Source organism: Anabrus simplex, chromosome 3 (genome assembly GCF_040414725.1).
Source record: "Anabrus simplex isolate iqAnaSimp1 chromosome 3, ASM4041472v1, whole genome shotgun sequence".
Classification (NCBI taxonomy): Eukaryota; Metazoa; Arthropoda; class Insecta; order Orthoptera; family Tettigoniidae; genus Anabrus; species Anabrus simplex.
In genome coordinates this window covers 242,096,827-242,122,552 of record NC_090267.1, presented here as the reverse complement: position 1 = coordinate 242,122,552, position 25,726 = coordinate 242,096,827, and the positions used below count along the sequence as shown (strand labels likewise).

Sequence of the window (25,726 nt, the reverse complement as noted above, 5' to 3'; positions counted from 1 at the left end):
TTGGATGGGATAGACAAGGAAGAGGGAAGGAAGCGGCCCTGGCCTTAATTTAGGTACCATCCCGGCATTTGCCTGGAGGAGAAGTGGGAAACCGCGGAAAAACACTTCGAGGACAGCTGTGGTGGAAATCGAACCCACCTCTACTCAGTCGACATCCCGAGGCTGAGTGGTCCCCGTTCCAGCCGCGACCCTACAGGTGTGGGAAAAAAGGTAGAAGAAGACATAGCTGAAAGAACCTGGTTCCCTCATTCCAATGAAGACACGAAAAGGACCAAAATAATCCCCGTGGTACAGGAGTAGCAGGTCTGCCACTTACTCGGAGGCTCCGTGTTTATTTCGCGGCGAGTCCAAGATACAGAGGTGAAACGGTGTTCACTCAACTTGTGACTTCAATTGAGGCGTTGTTGATGTGAGAGGCAGCGATTCAGTCAAGACGGCAAAGCAATGTGGCTGAATATGTCATCACCCTGACGTCAATATCTGCAGGCCATCTGAATGGGCACTTTGTGTGTTACTAAACTGATAGTACGTTTGTATTTTTAAAAATTAACTCCTCTCAGCCATATCACTCCTAAATTCATATTACGTCGTGAAATTTATTCCTTTAACCGCCCCGTAAATACTAATAATAAAACACGTAAACTGGTCCTGAGGTGCTGCGACTCTTTTCAGGGACATCTCCAATGGAGGTGAGCCGCACGTACCATTTCAACCACATACCAGTCCTCCTGCCACTTTTCAATTTCTGGCAGTACCGGGAATCGCACCCACGTCCCCGAGGACGGCAGCTAGTAGCACTAACCCTCACGCTAAGGAGGTGGACTATAATAATAATAATAATAATAATAATAATAATAATAATAATAATAATAATAATAATAATAATAATAATAATAATAATAATATTCCCGGCATTTGCCAAATTATCTGGGTTAGGCACTTGGCATGAACGCCACGCCAGTGATCAAAGAAACAACAGTATGTAACTGAGATGCAGGGGCACGTTTACACAACTTTGGACAAGAAACTGCACAGCACTACATACAGAGCAACTGGTCACAGTGTTTCGGTCAAGTAGCCATTCTGAAGACAGTAGGTTCGAACCCCACTGTCTGTGGCCTTAGAAATGATTATCCGTGGTTTCCCATACTCACACCAGCAAATACTGAGGCTGTACCTTATTTAAGGCCACGGCCACTTCCTTATTACTCCTAACCCTTTCCTATCCCATCGTCGTCATAAGACCTATCTGTTTTGGGGCGACGTAAAGCAAGTTGTAAAAAGAAAGTAATATACATTTGGAAAATCTCTCATTTTGTCAAGATTTTGCTCACCCTTATCGTATTCCACAATACTGCCACATGCTTCCGGAGAAAAACAAATTTAACATGTTGTACATTATTAAACTTGTGGCTGGAACCACGTAACTTCACATACGTTCAGGAGAAAAAAAAGTTTCATTAACCTTAACATTGTACACACTACTGCTATTGTTGTTAGTTGCCTCTCCTGCTGCCAGTCATTTTAGCTAGACAGTATTATTGTTAGGAAACACTAACTCGTCAACGAGCGCTACACATCAAGACATTTCTAATAAACTGACATCGGGCGAATTAATGAGTACGATTCAGTACTAAGAGCGTTTGGGAGGCTTTCTCGTTTCTTTTTAGCAAGAATATGGGAAATGGACAGGAATAAGAAGTTAGCAGCCAAGGCTTATTTAACCCTTTGATCCGGTATTTTAACGCCCAAGAGCAGACTCTCTAAACAATACTTACATTTCCGCGTCTTCTGCGCTGCACTGGGGATGCACCAAGCGCTCTGGTAGGATCTACATGCCCTGAAATGTGTTCTTATTTGTTCTTCTTCGAGAGCAGAATCTTCGTGATCATCACTGCCACTGTTTTGACTAAAGCATACTTCTGAAACTCTCTCCCTCTCCCGGGATTGCGACTGTCCGTAATGTGTGTAACCCACGTATGGATCTTCGCAGGGCTTAATGTTGTGTGTGTCCTCCGCATCGCAAGCTCTGCGCCTACAAGCTCCGCAACCCGCCGCAGAACCGAAGTTTCTAGCAGCTACGAGGTGTCCTCACTGCGCCTGGCAACGCTCAACGATGACGTCAGCCAGCGATATATAAGGAGCTTCTTTCCGAGCCTCTCCAGGACTACCCCAATGTTCGACGACCAGACCACACCGCAAGTCAGATACGGAGGCATTCCTCTTAAAAACGTGTTTTGAACAGGTGGACAAGTTACTGGCCGTGAGGTTTCACCTCTGAACATTGCCTCATTATCCTGATCCCCGTAGCCACGTCGAGCTCCGAGTATAGCATTCTGCTACTCCCTTTAGTCCTCACCAGTGCTCCGACGTCCACCTTAGCATTCTGCTATTTGAATAAATTAATGCAAGTTCCTTGCAAGTATAAACCTAGTACCAGCATTCTGCCTCTCTCTACAAGTTACGCTTGTAATTTCACAGAAGATAGTTTTCGACTATGAGACCAATTTATTAGTGAAACAGACTATCTCCTCAAGATAGAACTAAGTGTATATAGAACTCTCGTATTGTATAATTGTACATATGCAACAGACATTCAATTTAAGATTTAATTTCAACATTAACTGCGTGCATTCAAACAAGTTTCAAGGAGAATTCAGTTTTATTTCTTATATACATTGTAACAAATCATTGAAACAATAAACTTTATGTTGTGTCACTGTATACCAAGTTCCTTGTATACAATTAACTTCTCGGTTGGTTTTCCAATTTTACTTCCACATCTAAGGCTGATTTTCTATTTTCGTCCACAGCAAAGTAAAGAACAAAGATGCTACGATTATAAACGTTAGTAATTGGAAATTCGGGAGGTTTCGTGGCATGAACGACAAAGTGATTCGTATACCATTCCAAGAGACTTTCAGGAGTTATCCAAAAAAGCAGCAAAGATCTTTGCCAAATTCATATAACGGGCTCTAGAATGTATGGTTCCGCAAGTAATCGCATAAATATGATTGTAAATAAAGTGTACAGATCTCTGCACATGGTTATGAGGGTATTTAGGGGTTGTAGTATGGATGTAAAGGAGAGGGCATATCAAATCTCTGGTAAGACCCCAACTAGAGTATGGTTCCAGTGTATGGGACCCTCATCACGATTACTTGATTCAAGAACTGGAACAAAAGAAAAGCAGCTCGATGTGTTTTGGGGCGATTTCCGACAAAAGAGTAGCGTTACAAAAATGTTGCAAAGTTTGGGCTGGGAAGACTTGGGAGAAAGGAGACGAGCTGCTCGACTAAGTGGTATGTTCCGAGCTGTCAGTGTAGAGGTGGCGTGGGAGGACATCAGTAGACAAATACGTTTATAATAATATAATGATATTTGCTTTACGTCCCACTAACTAGTATTTTAAGGTTTTCCTTGTATTATGGACCAATCAGAAAATCTTGTGTATATTTTTCTAGCTAATTAAAATTGGGAGTGTGTAGAGGCATTCCGCCTAGGTCACGAGAGTTCTGGAACCATCCCCTCTGCTACAAAATGTGGGCGCTTTAGGGCCGTATTGTCATCTTTATCGCTGTGGTCTAAGTGTGTGTACGGCATAGTAGAGGGCCGTCGTCGGAAGGCCCAACAGCCCAAGAAAATGGCAGACATATTTTGATATGTGGTAGCTCCAGGCAATTAACTCGAGGGGAAGGTCTCAAACTTTTTTCTTAATGTAAAATTCTAAGGTTTAATATCACTTTAGGGAATAGAGAGTGTTCACCCTCTATTCATTTTCTAAAACTCTAAATTCCTCAAACCATTTTGAGACTTAATATTCCGCATCTAGTCACCCCTCTGTAGTATAGGCTTAGCCTCTGTAACTTTGGCCTAAAAGCCCATACAGGATTATAAGTGTATTTCAAAAAGGAGTGCAAGTGTTTTGACTCCTAGCATTCTGCTTATGGCCAATTGTCCTAAATCTTCTTTTTTCTACTTCTTGGCCATTTACAATGGGCACTCATTGTCCCTGTCAAATTCTCATTATTTAAAGACGAGTGTGTAACAGACTGTCGAGCAGAATTGATAGCAGATATTGTTCTTGAAATTTATCAAGTGAATATTTGGCAAACTTTTTGGACCTCAGTCTCACAGGATGTAAGTGAGTGGAGCAAATATGCTCTTTGAAATTGTGTACCGTTAGAACTACAAAGCTCATTCTATGTGAATTATTGTGCCGATAATTTTCCCTGTTGTACCTGACTTTTGGGACTTACAGTCCAACATTGTTATATGAGCTCACAAACTCTGATTTTTGGGACTTACAGTCCAACATTGTTATATGAGCTCACAAGATCTGATTATTGGGACTTAGAGTTCAACATTGTTATATGAGCTCACAAGCTCTGATTTTTGGGACTTACAGTCCAACATTGTTATATGAGCTCACAAGCTATTTTACTGGTAATTGTTGTTGCCTATTCAGGTTATCTATAACATTTTAAAATCATAAAGAGAAAAAGGAAAGGGATAAAATTCCAGAATTTTGTGTTTTAAATTATGCTTTGATCTTTTTTCTAACCACCCATTCACCCCGTCACCTTTTTTAAACCTACGTAAACCCCCAACACCCAATAATAATCATAATAATAATAATAATACTAATAATAATAATAATAATAATGGTATTAATTAAACTTCCCTCTCTGAAATATTAATATAAATCAAAATGGACACAAAAATGTAATCATCATTAAAGAAACACTGACTCACAGGTTCTCAAAAGTCAAACTGTGAACACTCAGAAGCATTTTACATTAAAGATGGTGTGAGACAACGGGATGGACTTTCTCCGATACTATTGAACTGTGTACAGGAAAATGTATTAAGAAAACTGGATGAAATATTAAAAGGAAAAGGAATCTACGTATCTGTTGTAATGGGACCATCAACTAAGGTTTAGGTTGAAGGAATAATCCCACCTTCCAATACTTATTTTCCTTTTTATGGCTGGTTTATGTAATTAGAAACATATTCCAGCTTAAAGTATAGTTAAATGACTGAGAAAGTACATGTTGCGTTCCTTTGATCTGGCACATATTCAGCGAAAAAACGTGTATAAGGATACAAAAATTGACACAGATGAAATAAAAAAGACACTTGTTATGATGAGATAAAATATTCCTTCATACTGAGTTAAAACACTCAACAAGTCAATGTTCAAATTTGTAATACAATTTATGTGCGGAAGGGATACTAGAAAGTGACCTCCTTCCTTCAAAATGCTGGAGAAGTTGCTATAGATTTTTAGTATGTACTATAAAAACTGTCAACGGCCGTAGCCGTGTTGAAACACCGGATCGCGTGAGATCTCCGAACTTAAGCAACATTGGGCGTGGTCAGGAGTTGGATGGGTTGCCACGCGCTGTTGGTGGGGGTAAGGGAAGTAAACACAGAGGGGCGTACGTCGTCAATTGACCATTAAACAAACAAGCTGTAACAAGCCACTTAGCTTTTGCACATGATCTAGTCATACCAGCAAAATCCCCAGAAGAGGGAAGGATAAAATTATAAGACCTTGAAAAGTATGCGGCCAAAATGGGATTACAAGTTTCATATGGAAAGAACAGAAAGATTCACTAGTATCAACAATGCACCTGCAGAAAATGAAATATCCAAAAGCGAAAGAATCAAAAGAGTCAACAAATTCAAATACTTAGGTGAAGTAACAACAGTAACAGCGGTACAGAAGCAGAGCATAAAAGCACGAATTCACAAATTGGGAAAGCTTAACACGATCTGATGAATATCCTTTCTTCTCTCTCTCTTAATCTACTTACTCTCCAGGGTTGGGTTTTTCCCTCGGTCGCCTCAAGGGCAGTGTCCTGGAGCGTGAGACATTGGGTCGAGGATACAACTGGGGAGGATGACCAGTACCTCGCCCAGGTGGCCTCACCTGCTGTGCTGAACAGGGGACTTGGTGGAGGATTGGAATGTTGGAAGGGGTAGACAAGGAAGAGGGATGGAAGCGGCCGTGGCCTTACGTTAGGTACCATCCCGGCATTTGGTTGGAGGAGAAGTGGGAAAGCACGGAAAACAACTTCGAGGATGGCTGAGGTGGGAATCGAAATCACCTCGACTCAGTTGACCTCACGAGTCTGAGTGAACCCCGTTCCAGCTCTCGTACCACTTTTCAAATTTCGTGACAGAGGCGGGAATCGAACCCGGGCCTCCGGGGGTGGCAGTTAATTACACTAACCACTACACCACAGAGGCAGTCCTCCGTTGAATATACACAACAAAATGTCAGTACCCAAGAATGCTAAATATTAATAATAATAATAATAATAATAATAATAATAATAATAATAATAATAATAATAATAATAATAATAACCATACGATTTTCAGATGATACAGCACTGATATCTGAAATGAATAGGGTGTGAAAAAGGCACTAAATCACTTGAACGAATTGCTAATGACCTGTATTATTATTATTATTATTATTATTATTATTATTATTATTATTATTACAGAGTGGAGTGGCCTCTGTCAATGCGCTACGGCTATGGAGCCATGCATTGCATTCGCTTCAGATGCGTGGGTTCGTTGCCTGTCCTGAGAAGGATTTCCTCTAGTTTCCGAATTACACTTGCAGGCAAATACCGGGAGAGTTCCAATTCATTATTATTATTATTATTATTATTATTATTATTATTATTATTATTATTATTATTATTATGCCAATAGATACTATTTATGAAGTGACCACTCACTACATTTACCTGAGCTCCCAGTTTTTATTGATATGTCAGAATTCTCATGTTGTTTTAAGGATTGGGTTTTATATTGACTTTTTAACAACCTGCATAGGGTAAGTGTGATACTTTGTAGTATTTATTTTTTTCACAGTCACGGAGAGGATTTTCATGTTGGGTTTTATAGTTGTTTACACATAACCTTTGTTGTTATCTTCCAGTTACGGCCGAAGAAGAAAGGTTATAAAACAAACATGTAAAAGATTGAACATCCACAGGGTAAAAGTAACGAGCAAGCTTTAAACGAGTTCAGAGAAGAAACCCGATGAAAAAATTGACCTCAAGAAGATGTCAGGAAGTAATGTACAGGAGAAATGGGATAATACAAAAAATGGGATTAAAAGTCAAATATACACTGACTGACAGAGCAAATGCAACACCAAGAAGGAGTGAGTCACGCTTCTGTTCTGTCAGTGATAGTCACCGCAGACGAGTGTGGCGTCGGCGTGGAGAAAGGTCAAATCCGGCAGTAACTGTGGAGCGCCCTACCGCTAGACAACGCGGCATCATGGTTTGGGGCGCTATTGCGTATGATTCCACGTCACCTCTAGTGCATATTCAAGGCACGTTAAATGCCCACCGCTACGTGCAGCATGTGCTGCGGCCGGTGGCACTCCCGTACCTTCAGGGGCTGCCCAATGCTCTGTTTCAGCAGGATAATGCCCGCCCACGCACTGCTCGCATCTCCCAACAGGCTCTACGAGGTGTACAGATGCTTCCGTGGCCAGCGTACTCTCCGGATCTCTCACCAATCGAACACGTGTGGGATCTCATTGGACGCCGTTTGCAAACTCTGCCCCAGCCTCGTACGGACGACCAACTGTGGCAAATGGTTGACAGAGAATGGAGAACCATCCCTCAGTACACCATCCGCACTCTTACTGACTCTGTACCTCGACGTGTTTCTGCGTGCATCGCCGCTCGCGGTGGTCCTACATCCTACTGAGTCGATGCCGTGCGCATTGTGTAACCTGCATATCGGTTTTAAATAAACATCAATTATTCGTCCATGCCGTCTCTGTTTTTTCCCCAACTTTCATCCCTTTCGAACCACTCCTTCTTGGTGTTGCATTTGCTCTGTCAGTCAGTGTATAATCGGGAAGAATATGCAAGACTATGAAACGAGATAAATATAGAAGCAAGGAGAATAAGAGAAGAATGGGACGAAAAGAAGTGCAAAAACATAGACGAAAATATGAGAGAACATACGCCAAGATACGAAAACAATTTAGAGCAAGAAAGAAAGTGTCGAACATCATACGGAGTAAGGACAGCAAAGCCCTAACTAAACAAAGTGAAGTAGCGCTACTTTGGAAGGAGTACACGAAAGAACTCTACCAAAGAATTATTATTACAGATGTCCTGGAAAGTGAAGATCAAGTGGAAGTTGTAAAGCTAGGACTACCAATACTCACAGAAGAATTTGATGCGGCATTCAAGAGATTAAGACATAAAAAGGCTTCAAGACCAGATGAAATCCCTGCAGAGAACTTTCAGGCCCTAGGACACAAGGCCAAAGACAATCTATACGAGCTAATAAATAAAATGGGAGGAATTACAAAAGATTTTGAACAAACTATCCTTATTTCTATCCCAAATAAGCATAGAACACAGGTGTATGAAGATCATAGAAGGTTGAGCATCCTCTCCCATGCCTCTAAAATCATGACTTGAATTATATACCACCGGATATAGAGGAAGTTAGATGCCCAGTTTGGATTTACGAAGGGAACAGGCACACGCGAAACCACTCTTAGTCTCAGAGACATTATCGAAACATCTCTAGAAACAGGCAGACCGATAGTAATTGAGTTCATTGATATAGATTAAGCTTTTAATGACGTAAATTGTAAAGTGCTGTTTGATATCCTAAGAAAGCTTAAAATAGATTACAGGGATAGAAGATACTATACCACCTTTACAAGAACCAGACAGTATTGATAGGCAAACAGAGAGTTGAAGCTAAAATTGGAATGGGTGTAAGACAAGGATATGGAATATTGCCATTATTATTTAACATCCATATAGAAGAAGCTACCAACCATCATGACATATATGTAACAGCAATCTGGCACAGTACCTTACGACTTGCTGATGACAGAGTACTGATAACTGAAAAGAGTGCGGAAAAGGCACTATATCAAACGAAAGAAATGCTAAAAGGGAGGTGTAGCATGAGAATAAACGTAAAGAAGACCAAGAAAATGATCTGTACAAAGGATAATTACCAAACCGCCAATGTGCTGATGGATGGAGAAAAGCTACATCAAGTGAAGGAATTGAAATTCTTAGGCAAGTCAATATGTATTTGTGAATTTGCTCTAATTGTCTTTATGGTGGCTCTATTGCATTGTGTGCTCACCAGCCGCTAGATGGCACCGTAATGTATGTCTGTGGTAGGTTTCAGCGTTATCAGATCAGTACAGCTTGCGTTGTTGTGCCACTCTCTGTTTGCACCAAGGAAAAACAGCGTTCCGTAATCCGCTTTTCGTGATCCGAGGCTATACCAGGAGCGGAACTTCATAGAAGACGTTGAATACAATACGGGGACAATGTTTTGCCACAGCGAAGTGGTTAACAGTTCAAAAGGGGTCGCACGAGCGTGAAGGATGAGAAAAGATCCGGGCGTCCATCTGCAGCTGTAACTGATGCCAATATTGAACAAGTGTGTGATATGATCTTTAATTACAAACGAGTGGCTGTTGATGATGTGGCAAACCATATGCACATTAGCCATGGTTCTGCATACGAAATCATGCATAACATGCTTAACTTTCACGAACTCCGTTTGAGATGGGTTCCAAAAGAACTCAATGAAAAGCAAAAGCAAAAGCGCAATCGTGTGAGAACATGCCAGCACCTACTGGACTGTCATGCTAACGGAGGTGAAATGTTTCTGAAACGGATCATCAGTGGAGATGAAACATGGGTTCACCACTTCGAACCAGAGAGCAAATGTCAGAGCATGGAATGGAAACATCCCGGATCCCGATCTTGCCCCTTTGGATTTCCATCTGTTTGGTCCTCTTAAAAATGTTATAAGAGACTGTCGATTCAGCTCCGATCAACAGGTGAAGGAAGCTGCACATACGTGGCTTGCTGCGCAGCAAAAAATCTTTTCTGCAAAGGGTATCAGAAAGCTTGTGAAATGGTGGACAATGTGCATTGAAAAGCAGGGTGAATATGTTGAAATATGGTGTCAAAAAGAAGTGTGTACTTTTGTAATAAATTATAAAAAAAATATTGCAGATACTTATTGACTTGCCCTCGTATCTAGGAAGTGTGATAAAATCTGACGGAAAATCTGAGAGAGAGGTAAACGCCCGGATTGCACAGGCGAAGGGAGCATTCTCATTTTCTTCTTACAAGGTGCTTTACGTCGGACCGTCACAGATAGGTCTTATGGCGACAGTGGGAGAGGGGAAGAGCCTAGGAGTTGGAAGGAAGTGGCCATGGCCTAATTAAGGTACAGCCCCAGCATTTTCCTGGTGTGAAAATGTGGAACCACAGAAAGCCATCTTCAGGTCTCCTGACAGTAAGGTTCAAACCCAATATCTCCCGGATGCAAGCTCACAGTTGCGCGCCTCTAACCGCACGGCCAACTCGCCCGGTATTCTCAAAAATAAGTCTCTGACCACTGCATGGAGGTACGGAAAAGCTTCGTGAAAAGTTTCGTATGGAGTGTTGTAAGCTATGGCTCAGAAACACGGACCCTGCGAAAAGCGGAAATGATGAAACTCAAGGCCTTTGGATGTGATGTGGTGCTGGCGTCGACTATTAAGTCTACCTTGGACTGATAGAGTCACAAACTAGAACATTATCAAAAGAGCAAATGAGACACGTACCTTGGTCGAAACCTTGAACCAGGCAAATGCTGGGACTGTACCTTAATTAAGGCCACGGCCGCTTCCTTCCCACTCCTAGCCCTTCCCTGTCCCATCGTCGCCATAAGACCTATGTCGGTGCGACGCAAAAAAAAAAAAAAAAAAAAAAAACTTGAACAAAAGAAGAAATAGCTTCGTTTTCCACTTGCTGTTTCGTCATTCCGATTGGTGCACCACACTGTTTCAAGGGAAAATGGAAACTAGAAGGACTAAAGGAAGACCTAGAGAGCAATTTATAAACAATATTAAAGGGAATCACACCTTTTGCCACTTGAAGCTGCTGGCCGAAGAACGGAAACGTTTGGAAGACATGAATGTTACCCACCAACCTTAGGGTTGAGGAGAATAATAAGAAGAAGAAGCTCCTCATCTGTGGTTCGCGTCAGGCAGGCTATCCCGCCGTAAAAACATGCATATGAATTCATTCCACCTCATCCTCGACACTGTATCAGGAAACGCAACTAGCAAAGCAAAGTCATCCCCGTACAGGTCATGAAGGCCCTTGAGGGGTGGAAGGTAAAGGCTTCCACCATCCGTAACCTCGGCACTACATGAGGTAGAGTGGTTACCTCTACGCCCGGCCGCCTTGGCCCCCAGGAATTAACCTGGCACTCATTTTTGTGTAGGCTGAGTGAACCTCAGGACCATATGCACCTCCGGAAGTGAAAATCTTGTTTCTTAAATTTTTCGATTTCCTGACGGGGAATCGAACCCACGTCCTTCCGGATGAACCGAGCACACCTTTTTGTTTGCTAGTTGCTTTACGTCGCACCGACAGAGATAGGTCTTATGGCAACGATGGGATAGGAAAGGCCTAGGAGTTGGAAGGAAGCGGCCGTGGCCTTAATTAAGGTACAGCCCCAGCATTTGCCTGGTGTGAAAATGGGAAACTACGGAAAACCATCTTCAGGGCTGCCGGCAGTGGGGCTCGAACCCACGATCTCCCGCATGCAAGCTCACAGCCGCGCGTCTCTACGCGTACGGTCAACTCGCCCGGTAAAGAGCACACCTTTATCGCCTCGGCCAAGCAGCCCCTAGAAGGGATTGACACAATAACGTGTACAGATATTTTATTTCAGTTAATTAAGACATCCTGCGTGCCAATTTATGCGTTTCACTTTCAGATGGCAGAGAATTCAGATTTCTGTTGGGTGCTCTGTGACCGAATTAAAATGATTTTTTTGTCAGGTAAACACTAAATCTTACGCCAGAGATCATTTGCATGCCGAAATCACACAGCATGGTGTACAGAATAGACTCCTACTCATCCTTCAAATTTTCAATTACCTGTGCCGGGTTTGGGACCCGGACGCCGATCCTTTCCCACTGATTCACAGAGGGAGCGCATCTAATGGCACTTCTCTTTAATTAGTCATTCAGACGCTGATGTGATGCATTCTCTTTAAAACAAACCCTTCACTTTGTACAGTAACGTGAAGCAAGCAGCTTTACTAATTAGCGAGCGTAATGTGATTAGCACGTCACGGTGATAGCTGAATAAATTATAGGTGGCGTAGCTTCTATCGCACCGTTCCAGCGACAGCTGTCACACACATGAAGGTGCTGCAAACACTTGTAAACAGTAACGAGCACAATTACAAGGACCATTAATGCTCTAAACTTCGTGTTGTGTGGAAATATCCGCAGGATTTTATTTGTCCAACTATCAGCATGGCACAGGTGGTGTATTACCCAGCGAATTAGCTGCCTCGGTACAGTGTCCGTCTCATGATCCGCTTTCACTGGTTCGATTCCGGGTTAACCCCGCCCCACCCCCTATGGCACGACAGCCCTGAAGGTCATGTCCTACCAAGCGACCGCTGCTCAGCCCGAAGGCTTACGAATCACGAGGTGTCATGTGGTCAGCACGACGGATCTTCTCGGCCGTTATTCTTGGCTTTCTAGACCGTGGCCGCTATCTCACCGTCAGATAGCTCCTCAATTGTAATAACGTAGGCTGAGTGGACCTGTAACCAGCCCTCAGATGCAGGTAAGTATCCCTAACCTGGCCGGAAATCGAACCTTGGGCCTGCAGGTAAGAGGCAGGCACGCTAACCCTAACCGCGAGGCCGACAATTCCGGGTCAGGTAGTTGATTTTTGAAAGGCGAACCAGAAAGGTACCACGCCATGTCATTATTGTTGCCCTCTGGTGGCGTACTCGATGTCACGTGACCAAATTCGATCAGATAACGTAAAACCTACCACATTTCGAGCCTGCGAAAGTAAGCTCACTGGACAAAAAATTAGTCACACCAGGAGAAATCATTATAATCATAATTTAGTACCGTGTAAATCCGCCTCTGGGCTTAATAACCACCTACATTTGCTCAGGAAGTGAGTCCACAAGTTTGTGTAGATACGTCGCGTACGGGTTAAGCCACTCGTTGAGGATTTGATCGCGCCATTCTATCAAATTGCGGGGATGCCGATGTCTGCGTTTTATGCGCTCTTCCATGTCCAACAGATTTTCAGTAGGGTTCAAGTCAGGTGATTCTGCAGGCCAATCTACATGTAATAGGGTGGGGATAATTCATTAAACCACTCATAATATGCGTCCAACCAGATGAACTTTGCTGTTGTTATCTTGAGAAATCGGGGTATCAATAGTATAATCATCATGCAGATATTGACTGAAAGGCAGCACCTGATCATCCAGAATGTTAACATAAATATTCTGGTTCATGTTAGTTATCATCTCAATGAGTAGGCCCAATCCATGATACGGAAACACCCCCAAAACGTCATAGGTCTACCTCCGGCTTGAACCTCACCTTGCACACATCCAGGATGAAATGTTTCATTTGGCCTTCGGAGCATTCGACGACGTATGTCATTGGAAAACAAGCAAAAGCGTGACTAGTCAGACGACATTACGTTCCGCCAGTCAACTACGATCCATGTTCGATAATTTCTAGCCCATTAAAGACGCGCGCCTTTATGTGACTGTGGGAGCAATGGCCTCTTGCAAGGTGACTGACTCCGAATGTTCATTGCATGCAGTTCTCGTTGCAATGTTCTCTCGCTAACAGGTTGGGATGGACCTTCATTCACTGACTGCAGCAATTCCTGTCGGGTTTGGAAGCGAGCTTGATTCACAAGCCGTGAAACGCGTCTCCGGTCCCTCTCAGTCAGGATCTTTTTCCAACCAGAATTCTGACGTCATGTTTCGTGGCCATGTGTAGTACGCCACTGCTTGTAGACATGTTGAACAGTGCGCTGCGAAACACCACTAAATCCAGCAATTTCATGCACCATATGACCATGGGCACGGCTAAACACGATTGCCCCCTTTTGCCAATCCGTCATATCCTTACATCTGCCCATGTTGATATACACTGTCCGCTTGAAACATCAATGTCTCACGTAGAGGCAGTGCGCGTGCGGTTGAGCACAGGACTCGTTTGCTGCGCCATCTGCACAGGCTTAACAATCCATATTTGCGAGCGCACTATGGTGACAATTTTTTTTTTTTGTTCGGTGAATTTACTCATAGTCCGCCTCTGTGGTGTAGTGGTTAGCGTGATTAGCTGCCACCCCCGGAGGCCCGGGTTCGATTCCCGGCTCTGCCACGAAATTTGAAAAGTGGTACGATGGCTGGAACGGGGTTCACTCAGCCTCGGGAGGTCAACTGAGTAGAGGTGGGTTCGATTCCCACCTCAGCCATCCTCGAAGTGGTTTTCCGTGGTTTCCCACTTCTCCTCCAGGCGAATGCCGGGATGGTACCTAACTTAAGGCCACGGCCGCTTCCTTCCCTCTTCCTTGCCTATCCCTTCCAATCTTCCCATCCCTCCACAAGGCCCCTGTTCAGCATAACAGGTGAGGCCGCCTGGGCGAGGTACTGGTCATACTCCCCAGTTGTATCCCCCGACCAAGAGTCTGAAGCTCCAGGACACTGCCCTTGAGGCGGTAGAGGTGGGATCTCTCGCTAAGTCCGAGGGAAAAACCGAACCTGGAGGGTAAACAGATGATGATGATGATGATGATGATGATGAATTTACTCATATAGTTGAAAGTGCCAAACAATGTCTAGTTCACATATTCAATGGTAGCTATTAAGGGAAAACCGTGTCCACAGCAGAACTATGGAACGTTTACCTTTACGACGTGGGAAAAGAATCTGCCTCTTTGCAGTCCGTATTATGTAGCTGTGAGCTTGGAGATGTTGGGTTCGAACCTCACTGCCGGCAGACTTGAATACGGTTTTCCATGGTTTCCTGTTTCCTCAACAGGCAAAGCCTGGGGTTGTACCTTAATATAGGCCATGGTCGCTTCGTTCCTGGTCCAAGCTCTTCCCTATCCCATCGTTACCATAAAACCTGTTTGTGTCGGTGTGACGTAAAGCAAATAGCATCTGTCTCAGAGTTATAGACCAGCCCAGTGAACTGTTACGAAATTCGAACACGTGTAGTTATTTGTAACATGGACATATGTGAAATGCCTAAAAAGTACCCGCGGAGGGATATGTCAATTCTAAATTGCCACAAAGTGGGGATGTACCTAAGGTAACTTTATTATACGATGTACTGGCGTGTTTTGTTATGGCGGAACATAAGATGTACTGCGAAAAAAATATGAACGAATTTAATTGGTCTTCTTCCTTCTCTTCATGGCGTTTTCTCCCACTGAATTGGGATTTGCAGTTTTCCAGCTCCTCGGCTGAATGATCATCGTACTGGCTACTCGGTTAGGAAGACTCCGCGTTTGATTCTCGGCCGGGCCAAGGATTTTAAGCGTTTATCGTTAATTTCTCTGGTTCGGGGACTGGGAATTTGTTTTAGTCTTAATACACTTCTCTTCGTATATACCGAACAGAAACATGCAATAATGATTACATGTTTCCACATAGAGTTGGCGTCAGGAAGGGCATCCATCTGTGAAACTGGCCTAACTCCATTTCAAGTACCTACCCTAATAAATAATGCGAAGAAATAGCGGAAAATAAAGTCCAGGAAGAAGATCAGGATCGTTACTCGATGTTGATATGCAACTACTCGTTCTTTCAAACCTGTTCTCCAGTGGTGAACATGAAATTCGGAAATTATTATCTTACGTTTATGGCCTATCGTTTCTTCGTCCAGAAAAAATGAGTGATTGTTCGACGGAGAACAAAAACCTAATGACACTACACGTGGGAAATAGAATGACAATTCATCACACACTTGTTCAAGTAAAGGCAGTACATTTCGCCCAGGAATATATTATCTAAATCACGTCATACCACTAACACCTACGAATCTTTCCATTGAAAGTTGATGCGAATTTCTGTCATAGTCATCCATACACATGCTACTGCCGTGCTGAGTATTTCAGACGGTAGAGCGCTGGCCTTCTGAATCCAACTTGGCAGGTTCGATCCTGGCACAAGATCAGTCCGGTGGCATTTGAAAGTGCTCAAAATACATCAGCCTCATATCGATAGATTTATTGGTACCTACGTAAAAGAACCCCTGCTAGAGAAAATTCCGTCACTTCGGTGTCTCAGAAAACCGTAAAAGTACTTAGCGGAACGTAAAATAATAAATATCCACAGCCTATTTCCAGTCATTCGACTAGGTCAAGAATAGTATTAATGAAGCCCCCATTTCGTGGCGAGGATAGGAATTGTGCCGGCTGCCAAAGCCTGTTGCACTCCTTTGGGGCAATGATTAATGACTGAGAGATGAAATGAAATGAAATGAAATGATATTGGAGAGTGTTCCTGGAATGAAAGTTGACAGAGAAAATCGGAGTACCCGAACGAAAACCAGTTTCTCGCCTCCGCTTTGTCCAGTGCAAATCTCACATGGAGTGACCGGGATTTAAACCACAGAACCCCGTGATGAAATGACGGCGCATTGACGTCTGAGCCGCGGAGGATGTGTCTGTAATAATAATAATAATAATAATAATAATAATAATAATAATAATAATAATAATAATAATAATGCAACTTCCTAGAATCACTTACGTAAAATACAAAGTTCTACGCAATATATGACATTAAGGCAGAGAGTCCATGTAGTGATAAAAAACACGAACTTAACCCTTTCACTCGCACTGGGACATATATGTCCCGCAAGAGCATCAAGCAATACCATTGGGACTTAATTCAATTATAATAGCACAGGATCGTGTCCCAATGGTTATCTATACATTTGTTAGCTTTAGCATTGCCATAAATTTCCAACAGATGGCATTTGTTCTAAGTTTTATTCATAGAACGGGAGATTATCGATAAGGGTCATTGTTTTCGCGCCAATTCTCAAAGGTTACATTATTGTGATCATTGTGTAACACACGTAGGTGCTTATAGCGATAATAAATACCACTTTCGAAACGACTAATCACGTTTACGGCACATTCACCAAGGAGGGGGGAGAGCCAATAAAGGGGAAATAAAGAAGAATTTCTGTTTGAACACGTCGGAAAAGTTCGCAACTCCAAATTGTCCACAATTTTCATCATCATCATCATCATCATCATCTGTTTACCTCCAGGTTCGGTTTTTCCCTCGGAATCAGCGAGGGATACCACCTCTACCGCCTCAAGGGCAGTGTCCTGGAGCTTCCGACTCTTGGTCGGGGGATACAACTGGGGAGAATGACCAGTACCTCGCCCAGGCGGCCTCACCTGCTATGCTGAACAGGGGCCTTGCGGGGATGGGGAAGATTGGAAAGGATAGACAAGGAAGAGGGCAGGAAGCGGCCGTGGCCTTAAGTTAGGTACCATCCCGGAATTTGCCTGGAGGAGAAGTGGGAAACCACGGAAAACCACTTCCAGGATGGCTTAGGTGGAAATCGAACCCACCACTACTCAGTTGACCTCCCGAGGCTGAGTGGACCCCGTTCCAGCCCTCGTACCACTTTTCAAATTTTGTGGCAGAGCCGGGAATCGAACCCGGACCTCCGAGGGTGGCAGCTAATCACGCTAACCACTACACCACAGAGGCGGACGTCCACAATGACGTCCTATATGCCTTTTGCATATAAATAAATACAATAAATTAAAGTAAATGAATAATATAAAAAATGAGAAAAAATTCTCCACACGGGGAGTCGAACCCACGACCATAGAATTGCTAGTCCAAGCTCTTACCGCTTCGCGAACTACCGCTCGGCGTGCGCGTTAACGTAAGTGGCTTATACGGTGCGAGAGCCGCGTCAACATTTACGTTTTTATTTTTATTTTGTATACGCTAGGCCATCTGGAGTTCCCACTTTGGGTGCTTTCATTTCCAGCCAAGCCCTGCATGTTCTATAAATTTGAGCGAAATTGGTGGTGACGAGTAGGAAATGTCCCCTTGTGAGACTTCGGTGGAATCTACATCTTGCCCCGGTCTGTGGCAAGAGGCAGACTGAAGAATACTGCTTCCATCAAGTAACAGCAACCGAAAGGGTTTCTGTGTAACACAAAGCAATTCTTGAGTGAGTATATTCAATTCTTAATAGCCATGCACATACGATGTGTATCTTTCCGTTCAGTGGTATGACGGAGGCTTTGTGGTCAGACATGTCGGTGAGTATTTTCTTTCTCCACCTCTGACAATAAGCTTTCGCATCGCTATGACTACACTCTATCCAATACGAACACCAATAATTAAAATACATCAGGCCTTAAATGCCAAACTTCATGCCATCAAATTCATAATTCTGTTCGTATCAATGCTCAATTTTTCACCGAGGCTTGGTAAAGTATTATGTGCACACGAAGAACGCGCAGACACACTTCAGCTATCTGACGGCAGATCCCTGCTAACTCTTCTTTTTCTGCTTGTGGTGAAGGTCATTTGGGACGGCGGAGGTGTTACTGACAATCCTGCTGCGCAGCTTTATTGTGTCGCTGATCAGGTTATTATTATCCTGTGATTTTCGTTTTCTGCACGTGTTAAAGTAGGCTAAATATGTCGTGTTCTTCCTGATGTATAATATTAATGGTCAGCAGTATAACGTATGCATTAGCTCGTAAACGCACGACCAACCGGTGTTTATAGTGCGTTACTTTATAGGGTCGTGCTGTAAACTGGCCAATTGAACATAACCATAAACGCTCAATAAATAGATGGAACATGACGTATATTCCGTGGAGAGCACTTAAAATGAACTAATATTAACTAGCACGCTTCGCGCCTAGAAAGGGTCATAAAGCAGTACAACATGCAAGTTGTATTCGTGCACCTGTTTCCTAGGTTCCCGCCACTATTTTACGAAATTACCGCGGATCCACACAAGAAGAAATTTCACTATCGAACATTCGTGTAGATAACATATCATGTATTAGCCTATTTATATCCTTTCTCACACTTACAGCCTTGACAGAGGGAGTCTATAGCGTAGCGGACAGAAACTTTGCGGAGGCTTCGTAAGGATTATCTATATGGGTACAAAATCAAAAGTTATTTGAACATTCTCTTTTATTGGTTATAATTTTCGAAATTTTTGGATTTCATTTTTCTAAATACCAGTTATAAGCTGCCATGAAAACCAGATTTCAGACAAACGTTCTAGTGATACAGTAGTCAAGGTAAAGGCTACTTAATAAAAGGAACACGAGTTTGGATCACCATTGAACCTTCTATTTCTTCTCGCTTCGTATTACATTTCTCACCCTTTCATTCATACGCGGAGGCTATGTAGCAACTCTTTTCATTTACTTTAACTCCTTCATGCAAACAATAACCAAATGTGGTAAAATATCCTAACTGATTACCTTTAGTATATTTCCAGAAATCTTGTAAATTCCAGCTGCTTTTTTGTAAATTTTATTATCACAGTTACATTTTTTAGTTCGCTAGAATTTGTAACCTTCTCTACCTGGAAAATATCCTTTTGTCCAACTGTCTTTAGATACTTCTGGCTAAATACCTCCTCTTTCTAAAAATCCTCACATATACATTCTCGTTGTTCATTATATATTTTCGAATGGCCTTCCTGAACTTTGTTTCTAACTTTACGTACCTATACGTAGCCTTCCACTTCTCCCTAATACGACTGCCAATTATGTTTGCCATCTTATTATCCTTAGCAAAAAAAAAAGCCCTTAAGAGACACTCAGATTTATATTTGCCATACTAAATAATTTTATTGAAATAAATTTCAGTCAGGCATGGTAAAAGTAGTAGATCGCAGGATAGCTGAGACCGGAAGTCCATGGAGACATGAAGTCGCTGAATATTGCGCGATGCCTCCTCGGGACCGTGGGAAAGGCTTAGCGTTACCAGAATTAGCACATCTCGGCACGTGTAGAAGACGTTGGCCAAGAGGAACATTCAGCCAATTAGAACGCGTGGGTGTGGCAAATATGGAGTCTGGATCGCGCGGAATTAAAATCGCAGGTTGACCAATATGGATATTTACATGAAGAAGACATCGCTATAAAGGAATACGTTCTGTTAGTTGACGGATTTTCACAGGTCGGAAAGTGTAAAATAATAGAATACGCTATAGAAATATTCTGAGTCATTTTTATATCATCTGGAGTGTGTTTTATGTTAATTTTGATTAATATAAAAGTCATTGTGAATAGCAAGCACGCTGATTGGTTGCTTCTTTACACATGCGGGAATCCCATAGCTACAACGGCGTTAGCCAAGCTTCTCAAGCGTCCCAAGCTTTGGGAGCGTCACTCTGATTTTGGGAGCCGACGTGGTATGAACGTTGTTCGGTACTGCTCTGATACTTGTGCGTGAATGTTGCCACGTGCATAGATATGGTCTTTACGACCGAGAAATAGTGTTTTTAGTTGTGAAGTTTGCTGAATTAACTGGTGCAGCGCTAAATTGCCGATTTCATTATGACGTAAAGTTTTACTCCAGAGTAATAGACGGTTATATCAGCCGCAGACTGGAAAGTGAAGAAGAGACGCTCAGCTGTATTGCATTTTCGTATCGGTCGCGTTTCGCGAAGAACTTTCAAACCGAGCCGCTCTAACTAACTGTATAAAACCATAAGTGCTATTAATTTTACGTGTGTTTGTTTTGTCAGATTAATGTTGGCTTAGATTACAGCTAACAAGGGTTTATTCGGCACGAGCAAATAGAGCGGTGAAGAGGCATTCATCTGAAGTCTTCTGTGTTGCAGTGTACGGGAACTTTCATCAAGAAAATGGCACCGCCCATAGAAGAAAGAAGATTGTTTCCATGTGTTAAAGCAGTGAAGAACATGGAGTAACCGAATCACCATGGCAAGGATGTGAGTCGTAGCCAATGTCCAGAGAGTCGGCAAAGATAAGACGCATGTTTTAAAATTAAATGGCATGTTATATGAATTATGTTTAAATACTATTGAAGTTTAGTGAAGCGATTTTTCTTTAACGTAAATTTTGCCTGACGGCATGTGTTTATTTTATATTTGTGATGCTGTAAATACGGATAGAAGGGTAATGCATGATTTATATATTTTTATTTTACTTTACGATTAGTTACTTGGGATATGGAGGGAGTTGTTAGGATTTCGTTTGTTTTTGTGTCATTATGCATGTTAATTAGTTTAGTATTATTCCGATATTCTTGTATGTTAGAGATAGGAGGATTAGATTGACAAGATCATCCACTTTTCTAGTTAAACACTTGTTGCGTTGAGAGTAAATTCAAATTTTCCGTGTAAAATGTTAGTAACAATTATATTGCATGACGCATGTTATTTCAGGAGCTGACACGTGTGGAGCTGTATCACAACGTTGAATGAGAAAGGAGTCTTCCAATGTAGGTTGGAAACTGTTTCGAATAATGATTTTTATGGGAATCGAACCTGGATTTATAATGAGAAAGGCTGATGAGATTGTAAGAAATACAAGAGCATTTAATGCTTGCTGATTTATGAAGTTGATTATGCAGGCCGATTGCATGCCTGATGAAGTGATAAGAATGATGTGCAGTGAGTATAGTGCTGCAATTGTATTTTGAGAAAATACTGAGGTTAAGAATTGACGGGAAATTGATATCAGGCTAGTGAGTCTCATGTGTGTGATAAATTATTATAGCACGATTGTATGTGAGTTTCCGTGCAGTTGAGGAAATATGAGATCGCTTTTACAGGTTTACTTATTAGCCGTGTTTACATAGACAGCGTAAATGAGATGTTATTTCCGTGATATAATCATGTCGAACAGTAACCAAGCCTCAGTGCAGTATTGAGTTCTAACATTTCTTTTCAGTCCACAGCAAAACCGGAAATATATGACACAGGAACGCACTTTCTGATGCGCAAATGCAGGATAGGAACGCAATGTTGCCCATTGCTTTCCACATGTTTAATAAAGTATAATATATTTTCTCTATTACATGATGTTGTTTTGTGTTATTTCATGTTGTTTTGATATGTTGTCTTGTTGTTTAATGGGAAACAGCCCGAGTGCTGAGTGAATGTTGGTGGTCAATCTAGTTCTCACTAGATCCTTTTGGTGAACCGCGTTTCACGTCGAGTCAGTGTAGTATGTAAGATTTCCTTTTCCGAATCCGATGTAAATATTTGAGATACTTTGTTTATATTGTGTTCATTGTAAATATAGTGTAGGGAAATGCCACTAGTATTTTTCATAATTCATATCATGTCCCAATGCGTCTTAATTTTCTTTTTATGTTAACTTTTGAGACGACTCTCCGGAATTTAAATTCATATCATTGTGATACTTAACATCGTGCTACTCCATGCGAATCGGATACGTAAAATATACGCATTTGAATACTATTATGACCATGAATATTGGACAATCATGCAAAGAATATTTTTGAAGTTCACAAGTATTTAATGTTGTGTTTGAACTTTCCTTTTCATTTAAGTATTTGAGTAATTAACGTTTTAATGTCCATTTCTTTTCAAGTTTATTTTTGAGATAATGTTATTATCATTTTTATTATTTGATTTTCATTTTATGTTAGTATGATTCGGGGTTATTTTATGAATAAACTCATCCTACCCCATATTATTGTTTCTCATTTGAGTTATACCTCCATTTTCCTGTCATATACTTATAATTCAGTGAGAAACTTCGACTTTTAGACTTGCCCATCGACAACCAACCCACCTCTCTGCCCAAACTTGAGTTAGTCGGATGTTTAAACAGGAATGGAGGCATCGTCCTAGAGGGTTATTACTCCTGGGTACGGTACAGTAAGTTCCTCTAAATCTCTTATTTCCACAATCTTTCTTAACTCTATTCCTTTCTAGTCTGCATCTCGTTCTTAAGACCTTCATTCCTATGTTAAAATATAGTTTTCTTATCGAGATCACCTTGTTTTATAAGCACCACGTGTGGAATATCCTTCTTTCTAGCTGGTTCTATCACTTACTGACGTATCTGTCCTTCCCAGATTAAGTAATTTACCATTCATTGGTAACTTATAGGGGAATATATTTTCAAGAAAATTTCACATAGTCAAAAAATAGTTCCTTCCGGTAACAAGGACTAACACAAAGTTGAGTAAAAAAATGTAATCCACATTGAAAACACTTTTCTAACGAGCTACATACTATCACAAATTAACACGAAAGTTAATTGTTACACAGTAATGAAATATATAAAATTATGTTCAAATAGCACGGACAATCATTACTTCTCATTAATATGCGAGTCCACAAATTGAAGATAGTACATTTCTGTACATAGTTCTACATCAGTGATGAATTCATCTTTCCTGCTTTGCTGATTTGTTTTCGATCCTCCCTCTTTAATTTCTGCTAACTACGGTTGAGGCATATGCACGCTGGAATGAAATACATGAATAATAATAATAATAATAATAATAATAATAATAATAATAATAATAATAATAATAATAATAATAGTAATGTTATTGGCTTTACGTCCCACTAACTAAATTTAATGGTAATCAGAGACGCCGAAGTGCAGGAATTTTATCCGCAGGAGTTTCTTTATACGCCAGTAAATCTACCGATACGAGGCTGACGTATTTCAATACCTTCAAATACCACCGGAATGAGCCAGGATCGAACCTGCCAAGTTGGTTGAGAAGGCCACCGCCTTAACTGTCTCAGCCACTCAGCCTGGCGAAATATATTAAACGGTTGGTTCCAAAATTTGAGCAGAAGCTGAGGTAGCCCATAGATGGGTTGATGTGCAATAACATTCGAATATGATATATAATCTAGGACGAGTCCTGCGTTAGGACAAGCTTGAGAATATACGCAACGACACAACTTATTTTATGTACTGTATGTTTTGATAATAAGAACGTTCTATTTGAAAGTACTTCTATTTGATTTGCTGTGCAACATTTTATATCATGTGTATATTTGTAATTCCATTGCAAGGTCTTTCTGCTTATGAAAATTTAGTCCACTTCTGTAGCGTAACGGTTAGCGCTATTAGCAGCCGTCCTGGGAAGCCAAGGTTCAATTCCCGGTATTGCAAGAAATTTAAGACTGCCAACAGGGCTGATGCGTGGTTAAAACACCTACATGCAGCTCATTTTCATTAGTGTGTGCCTGAACAAGGCTGCACCACATCGGTTCCATGACACGAATTTACATTTATATGGGAACTGTTGGTATGTTACATGGCTGTAATTTAACAGTGAGTCACAGTAGCAACGACAATCCTATATCATTGAATAATGTTATTGGTTTTTACGTCGCAATAACGCCGAGGTGCCGGAATTTGGTTCCTCAGGATTTATTTTTCTTTCCAAGAAATTTACAGATACGAGGCAGCTTCATATACCACGGGACTGAGCCAGAATCGAACCTGCTAAGCTGGATAATTTAATTCTACTCACTGTGAAGATGGAAGTGGATCATGAAGAATATAATTTTCAGTGGAGGCCAATTTAGATAAAGCTTGATTCTGTTCTAAAACTACCTTCTTACTCACGTAAGTGGAGTTATATGGGGTCCCAAGCAATATAAATTTCACCTTCTACTTCCACTGAATTATTTTTTGTTATGATTTGCTTTACGCCGCAGCAACACAGATAGATCTCATGGTAACGATGGGATAGGGGAAGGAAGCGACAATGGCCTTACTATTTTAACGTACAGCAGTGTAAAAACGGCAAACCAATGAAAAGCACTTTCAGGACTGTCGACAATGGGGATCGAACCTACTATCTCCAGATTGCAACCTGATAGCTACGTGGACCGAACATCACAGCCACTTGCTCATTAAATTCCTATTCAGCTTATTTGGGTCATTGTATAATTCACCTTCAGAGTCACAGTCAAGATCATTATCATAGGCGGGATGTAGTGGGCACTATTTTCAGCTAGTGCTTCCTCTAGCAAGTTCAGTGTCAGTGCCCTTCTAGACCTTATGAAAGAGAAATGTTGTGCCTTATGCGGATATATGAACAGAAATAATTCGGATCTTCAAGACAACATGAATATGGCCCGGATACCTGATGGATCGTTAACAACCTACTTCGGCACATATTGTGAGCAAATGAAAGAAGGTTAATGCAAATTACTCACATCTCGAATATTGTTACTTGGATGGAAGAAAAACTAATGATGGCAGAAGTAAGGAGGACACAAAATGGAGACTAGCACAAGTAAGGAAGGTCTTTCTTAATTTGTTCATTTCGAACACTGATATCGTATTTTTTTAAAGTAGCTTTACGTCTTCAGGACACAGATAGGTCTTATGGCGACGATGGGATAGCAAAGGCCTAGGAGTGGGAAGGAAGCGGCCGTTGCCTTAATTAAAATACAGACTCAGTATTTGCCTGGTGTAAAAATAGGAAACCACAGAAAACCTTCCCACTTCTATCCTTCTTCTATCCCAGGGCTACTGACAGTAGGGTTCAAACCCACTATCTCCCGAATGCAAACTCACAGCTGCGCGGCTCTAACCGGATATAGGAATTAGAAAGACGGTTTTGAAGACTTTCATCTGGAACATTGCACTGTATGGAAGTGAAATATGGACAGTAATTAGTTCAAAAAGAAAGAGACTAGAAGCCTTTGAAATGTAGTGTTACCGAAGGATGCTGAAGGTGAGATGGGTAGATCAAATTACGAATTAAGAATGAAGAGATACTGAATCGAAATTGTGTGAGGAGATCGATTTGGCAAACTTTGACCAGAAAAAGAGATGGTATGATGGGA

The 25,726-nt window shown here is 41.6% G+C and overlaps 1 protein-coding gene across 1 annotated transcript in view; it reads right to left on the bottom strand.

Annotated features, from left to right (window-relative positions):
* LOC136867189 (putative uncharacterized protein ENSP00000383309) overlaps positions 1-25,726 on the bottom strand; it is a 127,974-nt gene that overhangs the window by 10,550 nt on the left and 91,698 nt on the right. The window lies entirely within an intron of this gene.